This window comes from Siphateles boraxobius, unplaced genomic scaffold (assembly GCF_051911475.1).
Source record: "Siphateles boraxobius isolate OS27281-9 unplaced genomic scaffold, OSU_SipBor_1 43, whole genome shotgun sequence".
Taxonomy (NCBI): domain Eukaryota; kingdom Metazoa; phylum Chordata; class Actinopteri; order Cypriniformes; family Leuciscidae; genus Siphateles; species Siphateles boraxobius.
In genome coordinates, this window is record NW_027509064.1 from 4,467,378 (window position 1) to 4,483,255 (window position 15,878).

Genomic DNA, 15,878 nt, shown 5'->3' on the forward strand with positions numbered 1-15,878 from the left:
TAGAACAAAGACAGATAAAACAATGAACAGTGATTTAACAAGGAATTAGCCTATAAAGTTTTTATTCTATTTTTTGGGTGAAACAAGAAATATTTCAGGGATCAAGGCTGATGAATTTTCTATTGGCCCGGTACAATTCAGGTAAATCACAATCTATATTTTCACTCAGGGTGACTAAATAATGCCTATCATTAGCAGGGCTTGCAAAATTTCAAAGTCGCTGGTAGCCCTCCGGGCAGGCACTCTTCAGATTTTGGTGGCCCGAAATGAATTTTACTAGCCCAAATAAAAAGACAACTTTTAATGTAGAAAATTGGTTAGGAGTCAAAACATCAAATCAATCAAATATCAACAAATGTCAAAACACAAATTTCAACAAGTGCGCAGCTCAGTTGTTTTAAAGTCTGACAACGCTAAAAGTGTTAATTTTCGGATGGAATAATTCACATATTGAAGTGAAGCAATAAATAATCTATCTATAAATTACAGGAACGTCTGTCTGCGTGTCTGTTAATCGCATATCTCTCGAACCGTTAATCCGATTGATTTCAAACTTGACAGGTGTCTTGCTACGGGCACGAGTAAGTGCAGTGCCGAGTTTCACGTTGTTTGGATTAGAAATGCAAAATATATCGCTAAAAGAAGCACACATTAAAGTTGTGGTTTAAAAATAAACATTCTGACATTAGAGAGGGTTGTGGTTTAAAAATTGTGTTTTAAAAATAATCATTCTGTCAGCTAAACATTAAGTCAGCTACACGGTTTACTTCTGAATATTGTAGTTATTCAGAAGTAATTAGTTGTCAGTAGTTAAATTGTGGTATGTAGTTAAATTTTCCATATTTATTGTATGTCATTATCAGTAATAGGGCTGTCGCGATAACCGCAATCTTGCAGTACCGCGCTACTGACAGGCGAACCGCAGAGGAATGCAAGTAACCGCAGCAACCGCGAACCGCGTTTTCTTTTTTCATAAGGCCACCCTTCGTAGTTCGTACCATGTTTATTGAATGTTAAATAAGTTAATAATGATAACAAGACTGTTTATCATGGTGATTTGTAAAGAGGATTCGTGGATTTGGACTTAAGCTTAAACAGACAGTGAATGTGTTCGACTGAGCGCATGCGATTACCTGCGTCTGTCTTTGAAGTCAAGTAATGTATATTCGTGAAAAGGTTGCCGTTTCCAAGGAAAGCGAAATATTTGTCGTAGGCTATCATCCTTTTAACGTGTATGGGTATTTACCATGAATGGCGTCAGCGCTGGTCAGCATTACACAGCACGAGGAAGCCGTGGGGGAAACCAGCGAGTCACGCATTGAATCAATGCCATTGGTCTCTATTAAGTGAAGCATTGCTTCAGCTTTGCCCACAAGTGAAGCATTGCTGGCCAGCTGAGCCTTGAAAAGTGGAGCTCAAAGTTAAAAAATAATTAACACCTTGTTTCATTACATCTATCATTTAAGGAATCAGCTTTTTTGAACGTTTTTGTTGAATGAACGGTTTAATTACTCACTCAACGACAGTCCGTTGGCATAACAACTGCGCGCTGAGTGACAGTCTTTCAATGCGCAGAGACGCTGTTTAAATTCAGTTACATTGTTTTTGTGTATGCTGACCACATCATAACACGTATTTATATAGCAACAAATAAATATAAATAAATGGCGGTAAAACCGCATATCGCGCTACTGAGCCACTCAAAATTACCGCAAGGGAAATTCCTTCACCGCGACAGCCCTAATCAGTAATTGCTTTCTACCATGCACAAATAAAAATCTCACTGAACTTTTTCTGTTTAATTGTAACAATGAGCACTCAAACACACCAAACCAACAATTACTAAAAACTTAGTAATAACACACAAAAAACAATTTTGCACGGGCACTTAGTTTGCACTAGTAATAATAATACAAGACTTTGAGGCAAGTAAATGGTGCTCTAATTATTTTATGCTGTTTATAGCAGAATATATGATGGTCAAGTCACCTTTATTTATGTAGGGCTTTTTACCATACACATTTGTTTGATTCAATGCAGCTTTAAAGTGATAGTGTGTTAGCGCATGGATTTAATCATTCTGACACGCAAAGTAAAGCATTCATGTCAAAGTGGAGCTTTAATTTTTATTTTGCATAGGCGTAATCTATGGGGTGGGACTAGGGCTGGGCGGTATGACGGTATATATCGTTACCACGGTAGAAAATGTCAACCGTAACATATTTTTTTTGTTCTGTGTATACCGCAACTAGGGATGTGAATTACTGCCAAAAATGGCATTCGAAAATCGAGGGGGGAAAGTCGATTATCGTTCGAAAATCAAAAAAAAAAAAAAAAACGCACAATGACAGAAAGGGAGGCCAATTTCATCTTTAGCGATTTGTCATCAAACAAATGGTTTATTAATTGAACAAGTTACATGTTTTCGTCGTTTTTTTAACATAGTTAACATACAAGAAAAAAACAATAAGCACGACAGTCTGTTTTTGCATCGCCAAACCAGATGCTCGTTAGATAAAAAAATAATGTCATAATGATTTTATGCGGACCTGCCTTGTTACTGCAATAGCCTACTTTTTAAACAAATTAGTTTCAATCAAAACTATTCGTGTGATGCCACTGCGCAATACACACACATTACCGCGGGATGGCGGGTGTTCATTTCATAAACTGTGGACAATGGTAGCTTATTTGATGTAGCCAATAAATTAACATTTTCAAAAAACGGATAATGTCATCATACTTGTAGCATTGCTATCATCGCGTAATAATCTGTTTGGTTGTAAAATGTATTACCTGAATGAAATGAGATCGAATGCATCGTCCTGTGGAATCATTCATTTACAGTCATCATACGAAGATGTTCAACTAGATCTTCATCGCTGGCAAAAATGATGCATTTGCAGATTTGCTTTCACTAGACTAAACTGTAGGCCAGGGCTCAACATAAAAAAAATCCCCACTGGCCCCCAGGGCCAGTAGATCAGAGTTTTACTAGTATTACTAATATCCTACAAAATTAAAAGGAGGTAAATAATTTATTATGAATATAGGATAGTTCAATATAAAATATTCAGATATTATAAACTAATTGATGAAGTAAAGCAATAAGATTAAATTTAATAATTATTCAATAACACTTTATTTAAGTTTTAACCACAAGACAAAGAATAATTAAACCCAATGTAACGTTACTATTGAACTTGATTTCTAGACTTCTTAATGTTTTTTTTCCTCAAATTGTTATTTGAATTGTTACATATATCTGATTTTGCATCGTATTAGCAACATACCCACACACACCTGTCCCACCTACTTTTAAAAACAAACTTACACCATGTGTTTCTCTTAAAACAGACACAGAGATTCATGAGAAATTGCGCTGCGGATAAATAAGCATGATCAAAAAAGGGAGCAATTTGATTACACCATTTCAGAAAGCCCGTCGGGCAGGCCGGTTATGCATTTTGGTAGCCCGACTGGAACACAAAAGCCCCGGGACATCGGTCTAGCGATTTTGCGAGCCCTGATTAGCCATTGGCTAATAAATTCTTAGATTTTACTCACCAGTGTGTTTGTTAGAGGCTAAATATAGGTTTAGCATAGATATATTTTCTAGGGGTGGCACGATCCACCTTTTTTGCCTCCGATACCGATTCCGATACCTGGGACTCAGTATTGGCCGATACGATCTGATCCAATACTAAAATAATAATTAAAAAACAGTGCCAAATTACCTAATAAACTGTATCTGTATGCCGCACTGTGGGGAAGAGACTGTGATTATTATTTTGTTAAAGGCATCAAAGCTTGACTTAAACATTATTTTCCTTACTTTGTAAAACAATACAGACAAAATATGTACTATAGAATTAAAAGACATTTATTTTTAAATTTTAAGCGCAACTTTTTAATGAAGCAGCAACATATGATAGATTGGACAGAACAACTAAGGCTATCAATAAACTGCCATTCTGCAAAAATATTGTAATATGAAAGGCTCCAATTCAGAGCGCCACGAAACACTTAGGTGCATCCCGTGCGCAGAATGATGCGCTCGAAGCAACATGGAGTCACAGCGCGCAGCACTTCGCATTGAAAAGTTCAAAGCACAAAAGTAAGATATACATATATTTCTTTATTTATTCATTAGTTTGAGCCTTTTAACAGTTTTAAATTTCAGTTAATGTGCGCGTGAAGAGCAATTATATCGCTCTCTACTCCAGTGTTGTGATCACTGATCAGTTGTGTTGTGATCTAACAGACACCCGGTAGAAAGTAAACATGTGAAACTCCAGAACGTTAAAGTCCTTTTATGCAAACCATAGACCTTTATCTACATATCTACAGTATAATAATAGGAACATTGACTCATCTTGGAGAGAGTTTCATCGTGTTGACTGTTTTACCCGAGCGCGACGCGCTGTTTGAGTGCTGAGAATGACTGACAGCCGCAGCGGAGGGAAGCACTTAGGTGAAGATTAATTTAACGATTTAAATCTGTACCTCACATTAAACTATATGTAAAGGCTTCAGAAAACTTGGAATATAGTACACGGGAACATTATAGTGCTTTATAATGTTTTTGTGCCTTTTGTGTTGTATAACAATAACATTCGTAGCCTACAATATCGGATCGGATTTGGATGGTCTCGTCTGGCGATACCCGATCCGGCAAATATTGCTAGTATCGGAGCAATACAGATACTAAGTATCGGATCGGCGCACCCCCTAATATTTTCACTCGCTGAAAACTGACTGAGTGTTTGAGAGTTTTGCTCTCGGTCAAGCAATCTGTACTAGGCTATTTCAATTCAGCTCAATGGATGCGCAGTGTACTGTATGTGATGTAGTGCAAACTTTAGTGTGAAGGTGCATGACGCGCCGTCGCTTTGCTGAGAGAATTTAGTGTTTCTCTCACAAACGCAGAGAGAGAGAGAGAGAGAGAGAGAGAGAGAGAGAGAGAGAGAGAGAGAGAGAGAGAGAGAGAGAGAGAGAGAGAGAGAGAGAGAGAGAGAGAGAGAGAGAGAGAGAGAGAGAGAGAGAGAGAGAGAGAGAGAGAGAGAGAGAGAGAGATCTTACATACCATAGAATCAAAATGCTATATGTAAACGATATTCTTTGTTGCATTTTCCTCTCAAAATAATGGCGTTCATTTGAAATTATTCAGCTTTTAAGAACAAACAGAAGATATGCCAGATTCTCCGGTAGTGGGCGGAACTAATGCGCAAACCACAATCTCATTGGCTAGCGCTCAACTATTACCATCCCGTTTTGAATTTAGCAAATCAGTCAGCGTGAACGTGATCATGAACCCAGCAGCTCAATCCTTTGTGCATTGTATATTGTTATTAGTAGAAGAATTAGTAGTAGTAGTATCTTTTAATAATGATTACTATTGTCTATTAATACTATTATTTTAATTGTTTTACAGAACCACTGACTGAGTAACAATATCTTAAGCACCGTCCACCAGTCTAAGTTCAGTTAAAATGACAAATAGGCATTCATATATGATTACCAAGATTTAGTTCTAATTACTTTTTATTATTATTTATTATTAAGTTCTATCATTAAATAGTGCTTGATTATCATAATAAAAACGCTTGATTGACTGATGTTAAGAGTGTACGTTCAGATATTTAAAAAGCTGTGCCATTTCACGAAGATAAGCTGATTTGGTGGATATAAAAAATAAATAGTATCAGTCTGGAGAGTAAACTAAAACGTGTACTGGCCAATCGCAGTTCTATTGCCAAGGTGTGCGTAGAGGGTTGCGGTCGTACGAGTGGTTCAAATTTTTACTTGCCAAAATTCACTAGCCCCACTACAAAAAAGTAATAAAGTTTAAAAAAAAAAAGAACTGGTTATTGTTTTTGTTGTTTTGACCAATGTAACCTAAATAAAGAAGGTTATGACACCAAAAACTACTAACCTTACTCAAACATTTTAAATATTGTTAGTAGAGCTGCACCGATATGAAATTTCTCAGCCGATACAGATAGCTGATTATTCAGAATGATATCGGGCGATATTTTCTTATAAAAAAACATCTCTCTCAAATAATGCTGCAAACTATACAGGGAACCTCTCATTTGGTACACTATAATATTAGAGGTTACAACTAACAACAGAGCTATTATTTTCAACTATTTATTTCCAGATATAATATTTACACAAATAAAAGCTGGAATGTTTGTATAAAACTTACACATACGGTAGTTTTCATAAGCACTTGTCGTCATGGCAAATTTATTCAAACATACAATTAACAGTAAATAATCTCTAGGTTTTTTTTTTTGGTTTTTTTAAAGCTAACTAACAAATGGATGCTTTTTCTGATACAACATTAAGTGATATTGTTCACAAGCTGTTTTATTGACATCTTTCCGCCGTTGAAACACTGATTAAATGATTACATGTGACATTATACGGATTTCGGGAAGTTGTACAGTATCTTTCAACTTATCTTTTGATATTCATGCATGTTTTTCTTGATATAATTTGTATTAAAGTGGAAAAAAAAACTCATGCTTGGTACCTGAAAGCATAAAATCAATTTAATTGCTACATTTTTTTTTTTTTTTTAACCTTTCAAAATTCCTTGTGTCCGACCATACAGGTCCACATGAGTAACATGCTGTGAGCTCAAACAACATTGAATACAAAGTCAGAACAAACGCTTTTGACTAGGGGTCAACCGATATGTGATTTTCAGGGCCGATGCCGATTATAACAGATCAAGTAGACCGATAACCGATATTTTAAAACCGATATATAGCCTATGTCTGGTGTAAAAATGTAAGTTAATGTCAAAATTAAGAATAACAGAGTTTTGACAAATACTTTTTGAATTATTTTAAGCATATCTTTAAATCTGAGAACTGTTAATAATAACATTATTATTATTATTATTATTAATAATAATAATAATAATAACTAAAAAAAATGTGCAGGGAGCACCCAGCAGCATTCTGTAAAACTTAAAGACTCTATTTTAATGGTCAAATTAAATTTTAGTAATCAAAAAGCATTTCTAATTAATTTAAATCAAACTTATTCAATTTATTTACAGTTTAACAAAAATTACATGTTTAGGGCCCTATGAAAAAAAGAAATTTTATTTTGACGGGTTGCCGTGGAGTTTGAGTTTCTGTGTGTTTATGATATGACGATAACTTTTCTCAGTTGAAGCTTTAAAAAGCTCATGAAGTGACTAAGCGGCTCTGGAGATGATGTTTATGCAATCATGTCCTCATATAATGATGCGGCTGAGGCTGAAAACAGCGCAAGCGTCACGCGTGCTCCAGTGTGTGTGTGTGTGTGTGTGTGTGTGTGTGTGTGTGTGTGTGTGTGTGTGTGTGTGTGTGTGTGTGTGTGTGTGTGTGTGTGTGTGTGGTAAATGAAATCACGCGTCTGCACCATTCATTTAGAGACACGCAGGATTCATATTTAAATAGTCTTATTGCGTTTGAAACTCGATTTGATATGTACTGACCTGCTTTTTATTAATTCATCAAGAAGTTGACAAATTCTGTGACATTCCGCTTTATACAGTAAAATCCGTTTTTATGACTAGATTCCACGATTCGGTCCGCGTTTTCTGCATCGCGGACATCACAGGACCCTATTATATTGAGGTGTTTTGCAACTTCAGTGTAGTAATTTATTGCTACTTCAGCAAAATCTGCTGCTGCCTTAACTTTGAGAGACAAGACAACTGATGCGTGATCAGTGCAGCAGTTCCAGTCAGCGAGTGCTGTTGGTGTGAGTGCTAAACTTTCAGTGCCTTCAGCTTTCCGCATTGATTGGCCGGACTCGTGACTCCCAACAAATCAGATGTGCGGGACATTGCATTGGTCTAGTCTACAGACTGGTAAGTTCCGACAGAGGTGGCTGCATCAGAGCCACATATAGCGCATTTCAAAATTAAATTATTTTATCGGCAAATCGGTTTTGAAAATGGCTGATACCGATAACCTTAAAAATGCTTAATATCGGCGCAGATAATTGGTTGATCCCTACTTTCAACTCATATTCCCTGATTTGCTCCGCATTGGGAGTGCGGCTGCAAATGAGATTATGTACTCACTTCAGTGTTTCCCCTACAAATTTTTCCAGCAGCGGTGCTGTTATGTGCCCGAGGTTGTTACCAAGCCGCGCGTGGTGGGGTCCGGGGGCATGCACCCTGGAAGATTTTTTTTTTAAAATAACCCCTTAAACCATGACTTCTGGCAAGTTTGGTGAATAGAAATGGACATTTTGAGAAAAACAAATATGACATACCATCAACTGATTCAAGGCATGATTAGTGCAGCACGTACCTTGAACTGCAGTCACAAACAGAAACCTTCATTTTATAATTTTAGACAGGATTGTTCATGTTTTCTTTTGTGTTCATTTATCAGCTTGTTAGAAATTGTTTAGGGGAAAAATGAAACGGCACAACCCAGAAAAAGATTATTTACAATTTATTGAAAATTTTATCTTAATGGGAAAGGCCACACCCAATCTGTGAGCACTTAATTTTTCTTGGCTTTTTATAGAAGATCTCTAAGGCTCTTTGGTAATTGAATGATATTGTGGGGGTATTTTTCGTTTTTGCAAGAAGTCTTATGCTCATCTAGCCTGCATTTATTTAATCAAAAATACAGAAAAAACAGTAGCCTAATATAGTGAAATATTATTACATGATGTTCTTTTTAACTTTATTAATCAAAGAATCTTTAAAAAAAAAAAAAAAAGAGCATCACGTATCATCATATTAGAATGATTTCTGAAGGACAACAACAAGTTTAGTAGACTCATCTGAAAAATTAAATATGATTTATCGTTAACTATCAGGACTATGAGCTGTAGGTGATACTTGCTCGTCTTCATGGAGAGCGCAGTTCGTACCGCTTTCTCCTTTCCACAAGCGCTTGCTCTCCCGTGGCGTCTGTCGTTGCTATGCAACCATGAACAGAGGCGCGCTTGAAAAAACGACCGCGCCGGCCGCATTTGAAATTTGCACGCGCAAAAAAACGTGCTATGTGAACGGCCCCTTATGGCAACGTGACATTAGTCTAATCGAAAATATTTCCATATGTGGCTCTTTCCTCCTTGTTAACAAGGGGATTCAGAGCCACCGCATGCAGTGCCGCCGGTCGCCATGACAGTGTTTTTAGGTGTGTAAGTGAATGAAGTGAATGTCGTGATATTGCTGATCATGGAAAGATTTTGCAGCGGCGCTGAAAATCCAGCGGCGGCGCTGCGCCGCTGCTGAATACATTGTAGGGGAAACACTGCACTTAGACAAGTCCCATCTTCTTAACAGCAATTTAAACAGAAAATTCCCTTCATTTGTTGAGTAAAGGACTCATTGTAGGAGAAAGCTGTACTCCTTCAATTTTCAATTACACCTCACTGGGTTGAGTAATATCAAAGCTATAAATTAAGAAAACTACCACCAGTAGCGACAAGGTAAGGAGGAATTATTAGTGACTTTAACAGTCAACAACTGCCACATTTGCAGATAAACTCAACACCCCTAATGTTTCTCCACCTATTCTGAAGAAGTCAGAAGAAATGGAGCAAAGGAAAAAACTAAAGCAATACAGAGATGTTAACTGACCTGCTGATATTCACATCCAGCATTTCACATATGTACAAGGAGTGGTATGAGTAATTTTATCAATATCACAAATATAGCTATTTTCGCTACTGGGAAACCTGGAAATTCACTATATAATTTATAATAAATAAATAATAAAAATTAATGCTGATAATAAAGGACCGCTTACACCAAGAATGATATCAATAATGATAACGATTACGGTTTCCTTCCACAACAACACATGATAATGTTCTGTTTATCAAAAGCACACGCTGCAGTTTTGTCATCTGCCCCTTTAAGCGCTAAAGTTCTTTCAAATTGGGTAAATTCTGTTTGGCTGTCAAAACATAAATAATAAACAGCCTTTTTGTGTCACATATACATTAATTTCAGTACATTTAATTGAGATAAGGTATTATGTTGAATGAATAAGAGTATATATAAGTCAAAACAGAGCAACAAATAGTAAGACATGGAAGATGTGAGCATGGAACTAGTGCTCATAACAGTAGTTTGAAAGTTTTGTAAAACTATCAGATACTTTACAGAAAGTAAAAAAAAATACCAATTAATACTATCAGTTAAATGGTTTTTAGCTTTTTTGTTTGTTTGCTGCAACAAAAAAACAAATAGTATAGCCTATATTTGTTAAATCACGGGGTGCGTCGACACGCGCAACCACACGTGCCTAAAGACATATTTCGCCGAGCAAGCAAAATGAAGCAAGCGAAAAGAAGTAGCTACTGTGTGGGACCATTTCGACAGAAAGGGCGACGAAGTTACTTGCAAAAAATGCTACGCGGTAGGGTTCGGCGGTATTACGGTAATATCGTATACCGCGGGGTCTTAAAATAGCAACGGTATCAGTTTCAATACCGTCATTACCGGCACTTATATATAATATAAAAAAATCTGTGGCTTTGAACGAATCGTGAGATTCAATGAATGACTCGATGACTCACACATAAAGACAATGAGTTACCGCCACGACCTACTGGCGATTTTTATATAATAATGTTATTACCTTGACAAACTATACATCATTAAAAAGATATAAGACTCAAGTTACAGTATGTCTTAATTTGTGTTAATTTGTCTTAACTATTTTAACGGCCGCCCAAGAGTGTTTTCTCAAACAGGGAGTCAAAAATCCTACAGATTATTTGTATAGGCCTAGGCCTTTTTACAGTTCACTCAAAACAAGAGTGTGGGCCGAGAATGACATTCAGCACTGACAGACGACAAATAAAAGGGCAGTAAAAGCCACTTGAGCCATCTACAAGTACGGTTAAGTGCTCAATAGCAGTAAAAATATTTCAGATTGCAGTTCAAACAACTACAGTATTCAGGCATGCATTATTTAGATTAGGGGTGTCACGATTCTCCAAATCCTCGATTCGATTACATTTTCGAGTCTAGGGTCACGGTTTGATTCGATTCTCGATTTTTACTTTTTTTTTTTTTTTTAAAGCAAAGGTTGCTGTTGCTCCTAAAAAGCTGACATCAGTTCATCGCAATCTCACACATCTCTGTTATTATTAGGGCTGCAACAACTAATCGATAAAATCGATTATAATCGATTATGAAAATCGTTGTCAACGAATGTCATTATCGATTAGTTGGTCTGCTTACGTCACGGGGAGCGTTTACTGGTACGCACACACACGCAAGGTCTCTCTCCCTCAGGCGCTCTGCCGAGCGCGCGCGCTACACGGTTTGGAGCAGTCTCTTCTGTCTCGCATGCGCGCTCTAGATTTCGGGAGTTTGAACTAATTCGCGGGCATCAGGGAGCCGCAATCAATATGCGGGAGACTCCCGGGACTTCCGGGATCTTGGGATGTCTGTATTTTGTCTCGAGCATCAGGTTGCGCAATCAGTTCGCTCGCAACGTAAGTGATGGATTAAAATAGCGCTACCGCAGAAATAGGTTAAATTAAAACGGTCTTTACAAAGCGAAGCACTAAATATAAAGGCAGTTAATAACAGCAGCAGTAAAATATTGTTTTTTAGTCACTGTACTCAGTGGTTTTCAGCGAATGCTTGTGCACTAATGCATAATTTCTCCTGTCCTTTACTCAAGCCTGTTAGCTTGCTGGGTAACGTTACCTCCATTCCGTTCTCTTTTTATAGCATTTGTCTACTAAGTTTTAATTGTTTTTCAAACGCGATCTACTGCGGCTCTACATTCACACAATTGTTTTCAGTCTTTCTATATTTATTTAATCATCATTTAATCATTATCCTTATATTATTCTTTTATATATTATATATAATATATATTATATTCTTTATCCTTATATTCCTTATATATAATTAATTTTAAATAAAAATTAAATGAATTATATATTTTAGATGTTTTTAGTTTGTTTTTAGTTCAGATATTCACATCTGAACAACATGTCTGTGTAAATTTGTTTTAACAAAAATTGTGTTAAAACATAATATGTTGGATATCATTTTTTTAACAATAATCATGTTTGTCAACTTGCCATCAGCAATTATCATTAAAAACAATGCAAATATTGATATTAGTAAAACTCAATGTGTGGCTTTTGCACTTTTTAAAGTACACTTTTACACATAAATACCCTGATTTACGGTTTTATTTAGTTATAATAAAAAAAAATCTAATTTAATTTCTATCCGATTAATCGATTAATCGAAAAAATAATCGTCCGATTAATCGATTATCGTTAAAAAATAATCGTTAGTTGCAGCCCTAGTTATTATCAATGAAGCTGACTGCACAATGAATCTTTCATAATATATAGCCTACACTTTGTTTGTTAGAATTAGAGGATTTGCCAGCTTACAGAATTCAGCACTGAACAAAAAGTCAGTTTTGATTATTATTCATTATAATGATTTCTTAATTCAGAATATGATCAAGATTGCGTAGGTGGATGTGTTCGGGGAATTTGCCTGTCAAAGCATAACATTTAAAGCCCCTGAAATGACTAGAAAAAAAGATTAGTTAATTTTGATGAACGAGATTGAACAATAGAGTCAGTAAAACGATCCGAACTTTCCATCACGGGCGCGACATGGGGGCGTGGCAGCATCGACCTTTCCATTCCATTTTTTATTTCGATTTTTGAGATTGTGAATTAATTTCGATCTATTTAAAATCGAAATCGTGACACCCTTAATTTCGATATAACCCAAACTGCATACAGGCAAATAAGGGTATGAAACCACATTTCTCACTGACGTTGTGGTCTGATATCACTAGGGTTTAGTGTGATTTATGTTGCAGACTCTAGAAGCCCGTAAAAGGTTAATGGTGTTCGGTTCTCCACATAACACACACATATATGTGTCATGTAAATGAAGCCTGCAGACTCCAGGACCATAAGTTTGAAGAAGGAAATTACTATGCTAATCTGCTACATTTTAAAAGTAAATGTCAAAAGAAAATACATTACCCTCACATTTCCAAACAGCCCTGTGGAACTGCTTAAATGTGACATTTCCCCAATCACAGAGGAGAAAGGGAAGACCTCATCATCAAAAGTATGCTATGGCAAATGATTAGTACACTATTTCAAGCAATTGTTTGTGCCAAGGTGGCTCTAAGACATGCGTCCAAGTCTATTTCTCATTGTACGAACATGCAGAACTTCTGAAGAAGAAGAATGGAAGGGAAAGAGGAAAGAAACAAACAAAGATACATTGCAATAAAGAACCAACAAATAAAGTAAGGGGGAAAAAGTGATAGATGCAAGCAGGGCTGGTCAGTGGGCAATAAATTATATCATATCGAAATTGTGATACATTTTATGCTGATAACGATAAGCTCATAAGAACATTTTTACGTGATATGGATTAGTCTAACAGCCTATCACACAGTGAAAATAAAAGTGACAACAGCCAGTCAGTGCATGTCGCTTAAGTGATTTCCGCATGTGTCTGTTTGAATGAACGGCGTCGTTTCATCTGATACACAAACACACACACAGTGTTCAGTGTTTTCAGCGTCTGCCACTTGCTGCGTTGAGAGTAAATTCACAAGCTTTCGGTTTCTTTTGAGAAAGACTAAATCAAACACACTGAAATTGAAAATAAAACTGAAAGATCTTTACAACAGACCACCCTTCCAACATGTAATTTATGTTAACCATACCACCAAACCTGCTTCTACCCTTAACCGTATCCCACCTCAATAGGAGCAGAAGTGTTTTGCAATAAAACACAATAAGTACATTGAACCTACCAATTATTTATCATTAATAATTCATCATGCAGGTAAATGTCATTATGTGACTACACATTAATTTAGTAAGATTTTACATGTACTGGACAAGTTGTGTTTTAAGAACGAATAGTGCAGAAAAAAAGTTGAGATAGTAACAAACTAACTAGTATATACTTAGCCTATAGTCTGGAATTTATGTTCCAGTTTAAGTAAGAACTTACGAATGAAGAATGGCTGGTGCAACTCTACCCAGCCCATAAGTAGAGGTACCAGACTTGCACACGAGGACATCCAAAATGTGCAGAGCAGGCATCCTCCATGGCCAGGACTGAGATCCACTAAGTTTGCACTGTAAAAACTACCACAATAATGTGTGTAGTCCGGGTCAAGTGAAGCCAGCATAAATAAGACCAATTAATCAACTATTCGTTTAGGCAATCCAGTGACTAGCCCATTTTGAAAGTATATTTTTTGCACATCCTAACGGAATGTTTGTATCTAAAACGTATGCTTACTTTCAAAAATCACCTTACCTACTTCCCAATCACACCAGCAAGCTCTGATACGTCTAGTGCAGGGGTCTCCAACCTTTTTTCATTTGAGAGCTACTTTTTTAAAAAAGATAGTGGCCGAGAGCTCATGTAATACAATACTTTAATCTCTTAAATAATGTCTCATAACTCTCATATTAACAACTATCTAAACTGTTTTGGACCTTTAAAAGTGTTTTTGTAGGCCCATATATGTCACCCTTAAATGTCAGAGAAAAGAACAGAATCAGAGATACATTTTTCTAAAGAAAATTGTACTTTGCATATTATACTGTAAAAACAAAACATAATCATAGTTGATTTTATAGTGCATCTTAACTAGAGATGAAATGGCATGGAAATTTCATTTCATGATTATAGTGACCAAAATGATCACGGTTATCACAGAATCCTGTTCAAAAAGTACTAATACTACACAATAAAATCAATACACTAAGTTGTATGTCGAAAACCAGCAAATGAAAAATATAATTAGCATTAATATGCACTTTTTGTTTACATGAACATTAAAATAACAACATTAAAAATGATGGCCAGATTTTAAAGGAGTACTGGACATTATCTACTAGTATGCAGCCTACAAGTTCAAATAAAGTTTTGACAAAAAAGATGTATAAAAAGAAACCTTGCATATTTCAGCCTTTTAATCATTTTTATAAAAAGAAATAGTCAAAAAAGATAAATTACTGACTTATACAATGCACATTAGCTTTTCTTTTATTATTAATAGTAAAATTCGGTCCGGTTTTCCCGTGGCGTCTGTCGTTGCTATGCAACCATGCACTGTGCTCTCTACAATGACAAAGAAGTTTTAGCTAATGCATTTTTTCATCTCACTGCACCTGGAAAAAATGAGCGCGTCGCTTCAATTATGAGCTTCCTACATTTGAAATAACGAACTTGAGCGCGCAAAAGACGCGATATGTGAACGGCCCCTTGGCGAGCTACCTCCAATCAGGCCACGAGCTACTGGTAGCTCGCGAACGACGTGTTGGAGACCCCTGGTCTAGTGTATAGTAGCATTTAAACTAGCATAAAGTGTGAGCAAATAAAAATAAAAAAAAGAGAGAGAAACATGAGGAATGGACGTGATGTGCAGAACAGTTTGAGGCCTACATGATTGCTTTTGCGTGGGTAAAGCAAGCATAAAAGAGGCCAATTTGTGGTCAACCTAAACACTCCTGCAAAGATAGACGTATCGCTGGTGGCGCATGAAGCATGAGCCGGTCAGAGTGCTTCTCCCAGCGTCCGCTAACATGTGCATGCACACACACCCACCCACATTCACAGGCGCACAGCTGTCACCGGCAGGCAGCAAAGGATCATTCACAAAAACACCCCCCTCCCGGCTCTGTTTCCCTAAGTATCTGTGACACACACACACACTCACTCACACTCACTCACAGTGAGGCAGCATGTGGAGATTCATTACTCAGCAGTGCAGACAGTGTGCTGTGGCAGCAACCGTTCACTCATTACCCCGTAGGCAACGGTGACCATGCCCTTCATTCGGAGGATGCTGGGACAAGATTCTCCC

At 36.7% G+C, this 15,878-nt stretch overlaps 1 protein-coding gene and 1 long non-coding RNA gene across 2 annotated transcripts in view; one reads left to right on the top strand and one right to left on the bottom strand.

Annotated features, from left to right (window-relative positions):
• arid1ab (AT-rich interactive domain 1Ab) overlaps positions 1–15,878 on the bottom strand; it is a 122,575-nt gene that overhangs the window by 96,145 nt on the left and 10,552 nt on the right. The gene's annotated exons all lie outside the window — the stretch shown is intronic.
• LOC143708798 (uncharacterized) lies at positions 10,966–15,500 on the top strand. The gene is made up of 3 exons (XR_013193658.1): positions 10,966–11,126; positions 12,319–14,369; positions 15,359–15,500. It is a non-coding gene; the product is annotated as an uncharacterized LOC143708798 (long non-coding RNA).